This window comes from Lactuca saligna, chromosome 6 (assembly GCF_052625555.1).
Source record: "Lactuca saligna cultivar CGN05327 chromosome 6, ASM5262555v1, whole genome shotgun sequence".
Classification (NCBI taxonomy): domain Eukaryota; kingdom Viridiplantae; phylum Streptophyta; class Magnoliopsida; order Asterales; family Asteraceae; genus Lactuca; species Lactuca saligna.
Genome location: NC_136422.1, coordinates 56487501 through 56503163, shown reverse-complemented (window position 1 = coordinate 56503163; position 15663 = coordinate 56487501).

The following is a 15663-nucleotide window of genomic DNA, read 5'->3' as shown; positions in this document are numbered from 1 at the left end:
TGACTACCCTTTGGTCCTAACAACCAAACTCTACTACTATCACATACAACATATCATGCTAGCATATAACATATCAGGTAGTAGCAAACTTAGATGATATCACAAAGACAATCATCTATCATACATCTCCTACTGGTGGGTCGGCATTGTGGCCTTAGGCCCACTGCTACTGGATGGTAACTCACCTCAAAGTAGCTGCTGAACTGATCGGGAACTAACTGACTGCTGCTGCTCCGGGAGTCCTCCGGCTGCAATTCCCACAACATACTCAATCAAACACTGCTAACTGTCCTTTAGGTAAAATGACCATTTTACCCCTGGTTTAGCTCTAAGCCAATGCTAGGGTCAACTTTCAGTTGACCCGACTCGCCGAGTGGATCACCACTCGCCGAGTCCCTAGCAAACCATTGTCCTGGGTCCCTGGTTCTACTCGTCGAGTCGGGCTATGACTCGACGAGTTCACCTTCTAACTGTCGTTCAACTCCTTCATCCTACTCGCCGAGTTGCATGAACAACTCGTCGAGTTCATCTTCATCCGATGAACACTTTATGCTAAGACTCGCCGAGTTGTATGAACAACTCGCCGAGTCTGTTCTTGATCTATGAAGATTGCCTTGGACTCGCCGAGTCAGGGCATTGACTCGCCGAGTCCTAACATGGGTGAGTTCAGCTCCCAACTCACCGAGTCACCCCCTGTGACTCATGGCTCAACTCGACACATGAAGAAGGGACAAACTCGAAGACTCGCGAGCAGACTCGCCGAGTCACATGAACGACTCGCCGAGTCGTTGCCATGCACTCCTTAAATATACCGATTTGCTCGATTCCAGTCCATGCCATTCATAGATCTGGACTTCTAGGACACGAATCACACGTAAAGTTTCCAACTTTACGTGTGGATATTCACCAATATGGATTATAGGGCTCAAAATGTCTCAAAAGGGTAGATCTAGGGCTAACAAGCCTCATGGGGCCAAAAAGCTAAAAGATCTGAGCTCCTGGAGCTCAATCTTGCATAGATCCAAAGGCCAAACGCCTTATTACGACATATAATGCACATACAAACTTGGGGAATTGACCAAGAAGGACCCAAATGAAGTTTTAAGCATAGAATCAAGGGGAAAACGGGTTATACCTCAAAGGAACTGCTGGAAGGACACAAATAATGCTTGGATGGCTTCCTTTCTTCTGGATCTACTTCCTTCCTCTTTCAAAGCCTTCAAAAACACACCCACTAACCTCAAACTCTCAAAGAAATAGCTTAGAACGAGAGATACAGGGCTTTAAGGGTCAATGGGGACCGGCTTGGGGCTGATAAGTCCTTTAAATAGGGTGCAAACCCCTGAAACTTAGGGTTTCATCCAAAAGCTGTGACTCGCTGAGTCCAGGATATGGACTCGCCGAGTCACCAACTTAAACGTGTCCCGGTTCACGCCTCCACTCGGCGAGTCGGACCTATGACTCGCCGAGTCCAAGGCAAAAAGAAAGGAAATACTCAATAACATTTACGTACCAGGAACCGGGTGCTACAAATACCTATAAGAGTTGATATAGAAATAGTGTGATTATATGCATTATAATCTTATGTACAGGTAGATGATAAGAAAAGGTATTTGTGGATACCTAAAAGATACAGATAGAGACATAGTGTGATTATATTTGTTGAGAGAAGAGCTTGTAGATTGAGATTATGATGTGAAATTAAGTTAATCTTTGGGATTTTTAATTAGCTCCATAATAAATAGATGTGAAAAGTAAACATGAAAAGTAAACAGTTCATATCGGAAAAATAACAACAACATAACTAAATAAATACAAGCAATTAATTAAGTAAATTGTTGAAATGTAACTTGGTTTGCATGCAAACACAACTTTAGTATGACATAAATAACAATAATATAAATGGAGACAAAAGAGACTTGTATTTCAATAATAACAATGATAAAAAATACACATTTGAACGTAACAATACCCTCTATTTATAGCTAAACAAGGTACACTATTGACTGGATAAAGGGAAGTTATGGCGAACAGGCGGTCATGCTTGCCACATATGTTCTGAAAAATCTATCCAAAAGATCTTCTACTGTAAGGCTGACAATTGTACTCCTCTTCGCAGCACGTCAAGACAAAATGATCTTCAACTCTTCGCATAGTAAGCAGACTAATAGCATGTAAAATAACCATAGGTTCATCATCTTACTTCTCTGATGCGAATGAAAAACTATCATGTAATATCAATGTGGGGTTCACATATATATCTCCACTACCATTTAATCTCTTCAAAGAAGTCCCCCAACTTCTCGTAATATGTTCAAATTTTGATCATTGTTTAATTTCATGATGCGATGATCTAATTCCATTATGCACTTATCTAAGTTCATTATGCAATGATCTGGTGGAATTGCAATTCGAGATTCCATTTCATTGTTTATGTGATTGCTTAATGGAGGGAATTCAAGTCCGCCACAATTTTTAAAGTATCCTACTTTCTTTTTTTATTACATTATTGCAGTTTGAAAATCTCCTTGGTTATACCAATTTTTTTTATGTTTTATTTCTTGACATTTGATATTATGTTTATTAGGGGATTGATTTTGGTCATACATTATTCAAGCGAGTGAGTGGCTTTAGTGAACCTATTGTGACAAAAAGCCAAGAGGTATGCACGTTTGCAATTTCACTAAACTTTTCTTTTTTCATCATGACACATCATTGTAGTAGTATTAGGTTGCAACTTACATGACTGTATAATGGTCTTTTTTTAATAATAAAAAGGAAGAAAAGAATTGAAGTTCTTCCACCTTTCCCTTAGGATTGACGAAGTCCATTAAACATGGAACTCGAAGTATTGTTTTGCACGTGTGTCTGGTTCCAACGGGTATTTTGGTAATTCATTCCTGCTCTTTTTTCAAGTGCTTTCCAGATTGCGAAAGATATCTGGGAAAGATGGGAGACTAGTGATCATCTTGTATTTTAGAAAATTCGGGAGTATGCTGCTCTAACATATTTCTGACATAGAGATTTTTGTTTATATGATTTAAAAGAGGTAATGTCGTAATTTTCTTTTTGCAACAATATCAATGAAAGCGTGTTTATAGAAACAGATGTTGCAAATGTCATTCAAATAAATTCGTCATCAGGGCCCAAAGATGATCCCCTTTGGTTCCTCCATTCTTTTTAGCAAATTTGATAAACCAATAACTAATCAGATTTAAATTGGTGTTTTATTATGTATTTTTATTTGCCTGGCTTTGTATTTGATGTTCAAGAAATTGTGAGACCAATCCTCAAGATGTATATTAAAATAAGTTTGATTGTTTGCTAAACGTACTTTAAATTTTATCACAAATGTATTCATTGTTTGCTAAGTATTTTCTAAATTTATTCATATGTATTAATTGTTTGCTAAGCATTTATCATAAACTCAATTACTTTAATATACAATTAGTATGGATTCATATTTATTAATTGTTTCCTAAGAATTTTCTAAATGTAGCAAAAAAAATTGAATTCTTTAAATTTTTATCATAAATATGAGTTTTTACAGGGAAAGACCAAAAACAGTTGTCTCCATAAAACCAATAATTTCAATACCCGTACCCCATCTCGCCCCATAACTTTTCTTCTACTTTTGTTCCTCCAAATGTAAGTTCTCTCTCCAACTTGGCAAGTAGTAACATTTTACTTTCACCAATTTGTTTATTTTAATATCATACTTCCATTTCTTCACATCGCAATGTTGTTATTAGATTAGAAGTAGTAAAGTACTGTGCTATAACTGGGTGAAATATTCAAAATACAATGCCTAACTAAGAAAAAGTTCGAAAGTAGAATGCTTTCACAAAATGAAACGAAACTAGGTTGTTATAATACAAAAACATTGCATTGCTATTTCTTGGATTTAACTATGTTTTTTTAGTGAAATGTACTTTTTAGTCACATAGAGATTAGTTGAAAACCCAAAACATGAGCCAATATGAAAAATGTAAGGTCAATTTTGGTTTCCATTGCACTTTACATAGTTGTTGTTAGATATGTACCATCTTTTTGTGATTATATTATGTGAAGTACAACAAATATATTGTTCATACATCCATGTATTTGGTTACTACATTTATTCTACTTCCAACTAAGAAAAACAAAAAACAAAACCTCCCCCCCCCCCACCCCACCAATACACGCACACACACATGTTGCACATTGAAGTTATGTCCCTTATTATAACAATGTTTGATTTTATGTATCTTTCTTTATATTAGTAGTAGTGAACAAGAGATTTTTTTAGCACATTTATAGAAGACGATCTTTGTTGATCGGTTGGGTCTTGTGTTGCAATTGTTGTATCTGTGTTAGGTAAATGGGTCTGAGCATGTCTTAAATGGAGATGGTGTTTTGTTAAGGGAATTGACATGATATGATCAAAAAGTTAATGTATTACATTTATTTAGTATTTGAATGATTATTTGTCATTGACATACTATATGTTGTGAAATTGAGTGTTTTTATGTGTATGATATGCTATTTTGTATTATGAGACATTAATTGTCATTTCATTTGAAAATTAGTAAATCTATAAATAATATTTCGTTTAAACATTTTAAATTATTACATGCAAAAAAATGTGGGCTGTCTTTCTTTATGACAGGAGCTTTAATGGCACACAATGTGTATCGTAGATGTCTATTGTAAATGTGTGTCATAAACTTATGACATACAAATGTGTGTCGTCTTCCTCTATGACATGGCCTTTAATGACATGCATTTGTGTGTCATCTGTACCATTTTATGACACACAATGTGTCTCATAAAAGGCCTTTTTTCTAGTGTAATGTATAACATGAAGAGTAAAAAGAACATATAGCTCTTTGAACACCGACTTTTCAAAATGAATCTTTCTCTATAGCAACATTTTTGTCACCTTCAAGACCTGCTTGTTTTTTTTATTACTAAAATACTTAGTTTTGAAATCCCTTTCTATTAGAATAAAAACACCTATTAGTACCAAAAATCTCCACAAACATGAATAATATACAACATGAAGTGTAAAAATAACATATAACCAAGATCAAGTAAAGATAATGAAAAAAAACTACTAAATCACAACATGTCACACCCCTAGCTGAGGCGATGGAATACGATGGGATATGTAACTTAGTTCACGAATCATAAGTAATTGGATATATATAGTACAAACACAACAATAAACAAAAGAGTAGTTGTATTTCATCTTGAAGTTTGAATACAAGGTTCTGACATATAATTATAAAGTACATGGATTGCCTTAAACAGCTAGGTAGATATAACAAAAAATAGAAAAACTAAGTTTCCCAAAATCCATGACTATTACGTTGTTGAAATGCCCATTTAGTGATTTCCTGAGAATACATGTAGTTTTGAGGGATAACACAAGGTTGGTAAGAGTTATAGGTTTTCTTCCAACAACAGTAATAATAATTTTAAAAACTTCTAAAAATATTTTCTTTGTAAATAAAAAAGTGCTTCAAAATATATATTTGTAAATAGCCTTTGAAAACCAAAAGTTACTTTTCCACAAGTAAAACCATACTTAAAACTGTGTTGAGAGAAACTAAGTCCATGGTTTGTAGAGAGAGAGAGAGAGAGAGACAGAGAGAGAGAGAGAGAGAGAGATTTAGTTAAAGTTTATAGTGAGCTCTATAACTGAGTTATGTGACTAAAGTACCTCCCTACAACGCTTCATTGGGCGTCGTAGAATGAATGTTGACACTTATCACCCGCTTCGATTGATCGGCCGAGGTTGTAGCTAGCAACTGTAGGTGGGGATCTCAAACGTGTATAGATCTGTACATATGTATCTCTCTTCAAGGATTAACGGTTATAATAGTGTTTGTATGCTCAGTGTTTAAACTTAGTTAATGAACAGTGCCTCACTATAAAGCATTTAAATAAGGTATACAAATAGCTCTCAGCCCTAACTTATATGTGAATAAGTCACTAGGAAAAAGTATTATGTTGCATAAGGTTTCTAAAAGCCGAGTATGTTTGGTATACACATAAAAGTGTATGGTACTCGCTTATATAGAGACGTACGTTCCAAGGTAGTGAACATAAGTACATGCATAAACTCTAAGTTATAATAATTATAACTTTTATTAATATGTATTTAAACATATATATATATATATATATATATATATATATATATATATATATATACACATGCATTGTAACATATTGGTCTTTGAAATACTACAAAGGTGATATCTTTTCATGACATAAGATTTATGACCTACATTTTCCACATAAAATCATAGTATTTTGTAGAAACTAGCATATGTTCTTATGACTAGTTGTTTCATTTTCACAACATAACATATGTATTTATCAAGTTTAAACACTAGTTTATTAGTACATAACATGTTGTCAAAATATCATATTACAAACGAGATATAAGTTTTCTCATAAAATGATAACATTTTGTTATATGTTTTACACAAACCAAGTATGTGAGCACATGTATTCCCGTTGAAATATATAAACACTATCAAAAGGGTCCGTAACACTCACCCTAATGTGTGATTTTCGGTTTTTACTTGAGAATATGATTTGATTTTCAGGAAGCACTGCATGATGACACGAAATAACACCAATCTTTTAACCCGAGTTTGGACTTGTGACATCCCCAAAATCACGGCCAGAAAAGACCGATTTCATTTATGCTTTTTAAAATAATTTCAGAGTAAATCCTTTTGATTTAAAAGTGTTGCAGAATTTGTTCCCAAAACAAAACATGATAAAATAATATTTATCAAAGCATTTCATCAAGAGATGCATTTTCATTATATAATTAAAACTCGGGTGTCATGTTCCGATACAGACCATAAAGCATAAACGATAACATTACAAGTCATTTAACAAATATATACATATACAGACTTGTAAACAAAACAACTCGATGATTCATCCATCTTACGCCCTTGCGCCACTTCCTGTAATACAAATAAAACTGAGTGGGTCAGGCTTAGGAGCCTGGTGAGCATATAGGGTTTTCAACTCACAATAAATAAATTATATTTAATTTCACCAACCAATCACTATCCCGATTATCCATTCCCGTTATCCTCACTTTACGTCCCTAAAACAATATCTATCTCAAGGGACCTAATCTAGGATTTTCATCGGGACGGACATTACTGCTAAGGGGTTTCCTCAACAATAGATATCCTAAAGGCAACCATGAGGGGGATAGAGTACACCGGTGAACACATCGTTCACAACACCTACAGGTTATGAACCTGCTAGCGTTCCACGAGACTTTCTAGAAGGAGTCTGTGGTTGTTATCCATACTCCGCTGAATAACTAGGTCAACAGCAACAACATCGAGGCCTCTCATCTGTTTATTACACACCAACTATCTACCCATGTTCTACCCAACATATTAGTAGATAAAAATATATATTTTTATACATAGTTTAAAACCTGTATAGCATTTTCATCCAATACATATTTCACATAACAGATGAGGCATACCCACATAACACGTATTTTATAGAAAACAAATCAGATCTATGAGATTGAAGAGAGTGAATATACATTCACGTACATAACAACAAAATTATACACATAACACGTATTTCGTATAAAATACTTCATAATTATGCGTTAGAAGAAGGTAACTACACACTCACTTGATCAGAAGATGATCGGACAGCACTACGGCTTGTAGAAGTAGTAATCCTCAGCAGATCTGGAAGATCTCTACAAAAATCGAACTTCTCGCGGACAGAGCTTCGGCTCGGAAATCACACTTCTCAGGATCTTCTGGGCATCGAAACTTGCTTCGGGGCTCGGGAATATTACCGGGGCTTCGGGGTACTTCTGGCACGCAAATCGAGGTAAAACGGGAGAGAGAAGAGAGAAAAATAGCAAAAGAACTCGGCAGCCTCGCATCCTATTTATAAGAGGCTGGAGCCTCGGAGTACGCGGGGCGTACTGCAGTACGCGGGGTGTACTGCCTCCGAAACGTCATTGCTTATGTATCCGAAGTCCTCGAGTGCGAGTATCGACATACCTTGGTGTACACGGGGCGTACACGAGTACGCGAGGCGTACTTCGGATGAGTCCGATGACTCGTCTTCGGATAATACCGGGATTTAATAATTAGATTTAATTATTAATTATTTAATAAACTTCGAAAATTCATATCTTCTTCATATGAACTCCGTTTTCGACGTTCTTTATATCCACGCGAAGGTGAGACTACGTTCTACAACTTTCGTTTAGACTTCGTCGGCTAAGTTTGACTTTATTTTTATTTTAATTTTTAATAGACCGGGACAGAAAATTTCGTTATAAATTCATAACGTCTTCGTTTGACGTCCGTTCTCGCCTAACTTTTTATCGCTTCGATACTAACAACGAGATCTTCGCTTCTCGTTTAGATCACTAAGGCTAAATATCTCTCTAACGAAAATTTCAGTTTTTACGTCATTCAGCGTTGCCGGTTTTGTCGCGAAACTTCGACAGGTCATAAATTCTTCGTTATAACTCGGATTTCGGCATTCTTTATATCTTCGGAAACCTTGTTTCAACTACTACAACATTATCCAAAGATATCAAGTTTATTTTATAATTAAATTTTGACGCTTATTTTTATTCTTAATTAATCAAACCACATAATTAAGCAATTAAGCACAAAACACATAATACTCAAATAATACACTTCTATTATTTCACAACGGGTTACAAAGGTTAACCTAGACGATTATATCAACATTAATGACAGACCCAGAAACACAGGCATTACAAGACTTGATTTAAACCCACGAAATAACACCAAAACTTGATTCTAGAACTAGGAAAATAGCACAAAAGATTTTTTCAACACAAAGGTGGCACTACGTAATGGTGGTTGACAGGTGGTTGGTGGTGGTAGCCGGCGGCGAGGGGCTGCTCCCGCAGCTCTTTCTTGGTGTTTTCCGACGATTAATGAACAAGGGGAGGAGAGGGAAGACGGAAACAGGTGGACAAGGTTTGTAGTTGGAGGTTTGTGGTTCTCAGTTGTGGAAGGCTCCTTCGGTGGAGGGGTTTTAGGGCCGAGAATGAGGGCAATAGAGGGAGTGGAAGTGACGGAATATTGGCTGGTGGTTTTGATGATGAAAATAGAGATCTAAGGGCCACCTTTTATAGTCTTTGTTAGCCTTGCTAGCCATGCAAGGACATGCTCTCTTTGAAGAACAAACACCCAACACACACCCATGCCTTGTACCTTTAGAAGAAGAGTGTATCCAAGGAGGTAAGATGATGAGGGAGGGGGTTTAATCACATGGGAAAGGGGGTAGGGGTGAGGTTGGCTTATTTTCCATGCATGCAAGCAAGGGTGGTGGGCCATGGTGATGTCATTTTCTCAAAAATGGCCAAAAACACTCCTAAATTTGTGTACCAAAATCTCAACATCTATTTTTTTTAATGTGGCGAATGATAGAGTAGAGTTCAAGGATTCTAGACACCCAAACTGATTAATTTTTTGAGTTGCAGAACTCGGGGAATTTGTGATTAAAGATTCACATCTAATTAACTCGAAACGTCCTGTTTTACGACATTTAAAAATATTTTTACTAAAAATATTTTGAGTGTGTAATTAAATATTATACCATAGTTTGAGTCCATAAATGCTCTTGGAATTTTCATCTGAGGTGTGCAAGTGCGTCAACTGATAAAGAAAGTCAGCGTTTCACTGATTTGTTTTCTTATAGCGGCCGTATATTTTGCATACGAACTCCGTTTTGGACGTTCTTTATATTTTCAAAACTAGGTGAACATGTACTACGAGAATAGAGCATTTTCTTCGTTCACAACTGCTTAATCCAAAAGTTCTGTTTTTTAGACGTATTAATTTGGGTTGCAGTCTGTGTTGTTTGATTTGGTTGAGATTTTATGCAAATGGAAGTAAGATACTATCTCATTTCTTATTTTAGTTGTAATATCACCATATATTTTTCAAAATATGCATTAAAGCTCAATAGGCTAGGTTGCAAATAAGTTCGTGGTGAATTGACTATCTATCGTTTTAGACCTAAATTTTGGGATGTCACATTACCTCCGAGTTAAAGGAATTTCATCCCGGAATTATTTTGTTCTTGACTATTTTGTTCCACTATTATTTTGTCCCACTACTAGAGGGAGCACCACTAAACAATTGGGGTTACTTCTATTTCATTTGATCTTTATCTTCCTAAGTAAACTCCGACCCTCTACAAGAGTTCCATCGGACCTTTACTATAGGTATGCGACTTTATTTGAGGCTTTTGATTTCTCAATCCATGATCTGCACCGGTTCCTCCACGAGGGAAAGTCTAGTGTTGACCTGGATCATATCGAGAGGAATAACAAGGTTCTCATCGGAGCGAGACTTCTTGAGATTACACATGTAGAAGGTATCATGAACTTTTCTAAGTTCTTTAGGTAACTTGAGTTGGTAAGCCACCGGACCAAACCTTTCCAAGATTTCAAAAGGTTTGATGTATCGGGGGTTTAGTTTACCTTGTTTTCCAAATCTGATGATACCTTTCCGTGGTTTGACCATTAGTAGGACACGGTCTCCTACTTGAAATTCTAGTGGTTTACGTCTCACATCAACGTAGCTTTTCTGACAACTACGTGGCCTTCAATCATTCCTTTATTTGAACAATATTTTTGATTGTTCCATGAATGATCTCAGGGCCTATAAATAGGGTATCTCCAAAAAGCTTTCTAGCCATTTGAGTATCTCCAACTTCTAGCCAACATATCGGAGAACGAGATTTGTGTCCGTACAAAGCCTCAAATGGAACAGCCTTTATGCTAGCGTGATAAATATTATTGTATGAAACTCAACTAGTGGTAATTGAGTATCCCATGAATTATCTATTAGACAAGTGCGGAGCATCTCTTCCAAAGTCTGCATCATCCTTTCTCTTTGGCCATCCGTCTGAGGATGATATGCAGTACTCATGTCTATTTTGGTTCCTAAGGACCTCTGTAATGATTTCCAAAATCTGTAAGTGAATCTACTATCTCTGTTTGAGATAACAGATGTTGGTCCACCATGTAGTTTGACTATTTCCTTAAGATAGGTCCTAGTGAGTGTCTCTATGTTGTCAGTTTCTTTGATGACCAATAAATGGGCGCACTTGGTCAAACGATCAACCACTACCCAAATGGTGTCAAAAACGCTTGAAATTTTTGGCAATTTTGTTAAGAAGTCCATGATGGCTTCTGGTACTCTACTTTGAACGTAGAGCAAGTAAATCATTTACTAGAATATGTGGTAATCCCTGGCTTCATGTTGGGTCACCAATAAAGCTTCTTAAGATCGAGATACATCTTATCTGATCCGGGATGTATCGAATATCTCGACTTATGAGCTTCGTTTAAACCTAGACTCCTAACTTCACCAAACTTTTGGGTCCAAATCAGTTCATGAAATATCATGTTACTTCTTCCTTGAGGTCGAACTGTTTGTCAGTCCTCGCAAGTTTTCTTCTATGATATTTTCAGATTTTGAGTGCTTCCAACTAAGCATCTCGAATTTGGATGGCGAGATTGGTGTGGATTGTTAGGGTTAAAGCCTTTAAATGTAGTGACTTTGCTTGTTCTTTCCCGCTTAAAGCATCTGCTACGACATTCGCTTTACCAGAATGATAACAAATTTCGCATTCGTAATCATTTAGCAATTCTACCCACCTTCGTTGTCTCATGTTGAGTTACCACTGATCAAAAATGTGTTTAAGGCTAAATCTTGTCTGTCTTCCCAATCGAACTTCTTGTCTTTTTGGGTTAGAGCGATGATAGGCTAGGCTATTTTGGAGAAGTTCTTGATTAATCTTAGAAAATAGCCTGCAAGCCGTAGGAATTGGTGAACTTCGATTAGCATTGTTGGTGCCTTCCAATCCGTAATTGCTTTGATCTTCAAGGGATCGACATAAATCCCATTGCTACTGACCACATGACCGATGAAATTCACTTAGTTCATACAAAACTCACATTCAGAGAACTTTGGATAAAGTTTCTCCTTTCTTAACGGTTCTAGAATTAGTTGCAAGTGTTGGCCACGTTCTTATTTGGTTCATGAATATACCAATACTTCTTCAATGAACACAATCACGAATTTGTCCAAATATGGTTTACACACCCGATTGATAAGGTCCATGAATAGGGTTGGTGCATTGGTCGATTTGAATCGCACAACTAGAAACTCGTAGTGACCATACTGAGTCCTGAATACATCTTTGGAATGTGTGCTTCTTGAACTCTAAGCTGATGATAACCAAATCCCATATCGATCTTTAAGTAGTAACATGATCCTTGTAGTTGTTCTAATAGGTCATCAATCCTCGAGAGTGGGTATCAGTTTTTTATGGTGAGTTTGTTCAACTCTCGATTGTCAATGCACATCTTGAACGATCCATCCTTATTTTTGACAAACAATAACGGATTTCCCCATGGAGAGAAACTTGGCCGAATAAATCCCTTGTCAAGAATTTCTTAGGGTTGATTGGAAAGTTCTTTGTTTTCCGATGGAGCCAGATGACAAGGAGATCATGCGACTGGTGCTGCACCCGGGATCTGTTTGATGAAGCGATAACCAATCCATTCTGATGATTACATCAAAACTTCCAATGTTCATAGGCATTAGGTCGATGTGAAAGATGTGGTTATTCAGGGTGAGAAGGCAATTGGTGAGAATTTATAAAGTGCTTTCTAACTGGCCGTTTGCTACTTCTACAATGTAAGCTTCATTAATTTTGCATGATTTATGGTTAATCATGCTTCTAAACTTATGGGAAATAAAGCTTCAATCAGCACCAACATCAAATAATACGGAAGCATAAATATTGTTGATAGGAAATGTATCAGTAACCACAATTGGTTCCTTGGCCACCTTGATTCTTAAATTTCAGGCAATCCTTCTTAAAATGACCTGGTTGATTGCATTCGTAGCAGTTACAACTTCCTCTCGGCATAGGGGTTGAGGTTGTATTATTTCGGGTATTTATGCAATACTTAGAGGTGTGACCTCTCAAGATACAATTGCTGCAGACCATGCAATTTATGACATGGTGGAAATTGCACTTGGTACAATGGGGTAATATCCCATAGTATGGCTTTGATGGAATGGGAGTGTTGAGAATTTCCGCATAGACGACCACAAGTTCTGGATTGGATTTGTGATGCTTGGAGTTCCTTTTTACTTTTCCATGGAACTTTCATTTTGTACTAGCTGTTTGGTTTATTTGCGGGGTCATCATACCCTAACAGATATATTGCTCAACTAATTGATTAGCACTATCAAATGTAGTGGGTTTGGATGTAGTAACCATACCTTGAACTGGGGAAGCTAATCCCCACATGTATCTTTCAGTCTTTTTGTATTCCAGGTTCACACACTCCAGAAAAAGGTTTGCATGATCATTAAATCGAGAGGTGTAGGCAATCACCTTCGATCCTTTCATGGTAAGATTCTAGAGCTCTTGCTCCAAAGTCTGGACCTCTTGTCGAGGACAGTACTTGAACATCATTTTCTTTCAAGCTTCCTAGACCATGAAATAAGCTTCATCAATTTCCATAGACTTGGCATGATCATTCCACCAGGTCAATGTGGAATCCCTTAGTGTTCAAGTAGCATATTTGACTCGACAATCATCAGAGTAAGAACTGATGCGAAATACTACTTCCATTTTCTCGATCCAGCAGGATGGACAGATAACTCCTTCTGTTCCATAGAAGAATCAAGGTTTGCAGGCTAAGAAATCCTTGTATGTATAGGATTTGGAATTGTTTTGGTTAGCAACTGGTCAGCCGCCATTTGTACGGTTCCTAGAAGATTCATTCCGAGCATCCTCATAAGCAACTAAGGCCATGGATATCCGTTGTGAAAGCAAGGTTTGCATAAGTGTGGGATCCATTTGAAATGGTGGGGTTGGGGATTGAAAAAAGGTGGGGTTATAGTGTTCTCGAATGGAGTTCCTTTGGAACTTAGATTTTTTCTTGAAGTTGGAGTCACTACTTGTAGAACTCTCGGAGTGACTCGGGGAGTTGGTGGTCGACGAACTAGTGGGTTCTTTTGTAGAGGCGTTGTCCTAATACATTTAGAAGGTTATGTTAGGCTATTTTACACTATGTAGTCATAAACAAGTATGTGTGAGTTGCACTTTATGATGGTGTATTAGTGTAATTTGTTCTTGAAATCCTACAGATTTCCAAATTATAAAGAGTGATCGATTCCTTAAATCCTACATATTTCTGATGATAGAAAGAGAATTAAAATCTACCAATTTCAAATGATAGGGTGGGAACTGAATTCCTATCGATTTTAGATGATAGAGAGAGAATCAAAATGTCACAGACTTCAAATGATAGAGAGAGAACTGAAATCCTTCCGATTTCTTCAATTGTTTCTTATCTTTGATTGTTTTTCTTCTTCAGATTCATCCCCTTTAGTGGCTTCTTTAGATGGTTCGTACATGGAAGGATCCCTGTCATAAGGAAGAGATAAGTTTGGAGACTACTGAACGATCTATTGGGAACTATGGGTCTTTCTACTTTGAACGTAGCGAAGCTATTGGTTCTTTGTTCTTCATCGAATTTTGGTAAATCGGGAAAATCTGGGATAACAGATTTTGAAGTGTTTTTATGATTGAGAAAAATTTATGCGTTGTTTTGGGATTGATATGAGGATTCTAACGATGGTACTAGGTTTCTACCGTGAATCTTGAGAATATTCTTCAATCTATAAAACTCTCAACCTTTGTAGTCTGTCAAACTCCTTGCTCAAGGTTGGTTGTGCACTGGCCTGACCATAAATAACATGGGTGCACATTTCAGGTTTATTTTTGGTATAGCTTATGTATGGTAATAACCTTAGTTGAGGCGTTTGACCTAAATGATTGACGTGGTAGTTTTAGTTGAAGGTATGTTAAAATTTTATTAAGTGTTTTCATCATGGTTCAAAGTGTGTGTGTGTGTCTATATATATATATATATATATATATATATATATATATATATATATATATATAATTTTGGTGAGGTTTAAAGTATAATTAGATTTTGTTTTGTACTCGAAGAGTAGAAATTAAGGATCACTGCCAGACAAGAAGTATCGGAGGGCAGGATCATTTTAGCACATAGTCGTTCAGAAATTCAACAACCCAAGCTACATTTGAAACCAATTTCTCTGTCCCGTACCTAGTTGAGAAGTAGGTAATTAATAATAATAATACTTTTATTAGGATCCTATTGATATAGTTGTGCTCCTTTTTTGAGGATACGAGTTCCTTATAGCCAATTTAGTTCTGATGCTAATCTGTTACACCCCCAGCCAAGGCAACGAAATACGTCGGGATGTGTAACCTAGTTCATGGATCACGGACAATTGGATATATATAGTACAAGCACAACAATAAACAAAACAGTTGTTGTATTTCATCTTGAAATTTGAATACAAGGTTCTTACCGATAAATATAAAGTATATGGATTGCCCTAAACAACTAGGTAGATATAATAAAAACTAGAAAAACTAAGTTTCCTGAAATCCATGACTATTCCTTTGTTGAAATTCTCGTTCAGTGATTTCCTAATAATACATGTAGTTTTGAGGGACAACACAAGGTTGCTGAGAGTTACAAGTTTTCTGGTA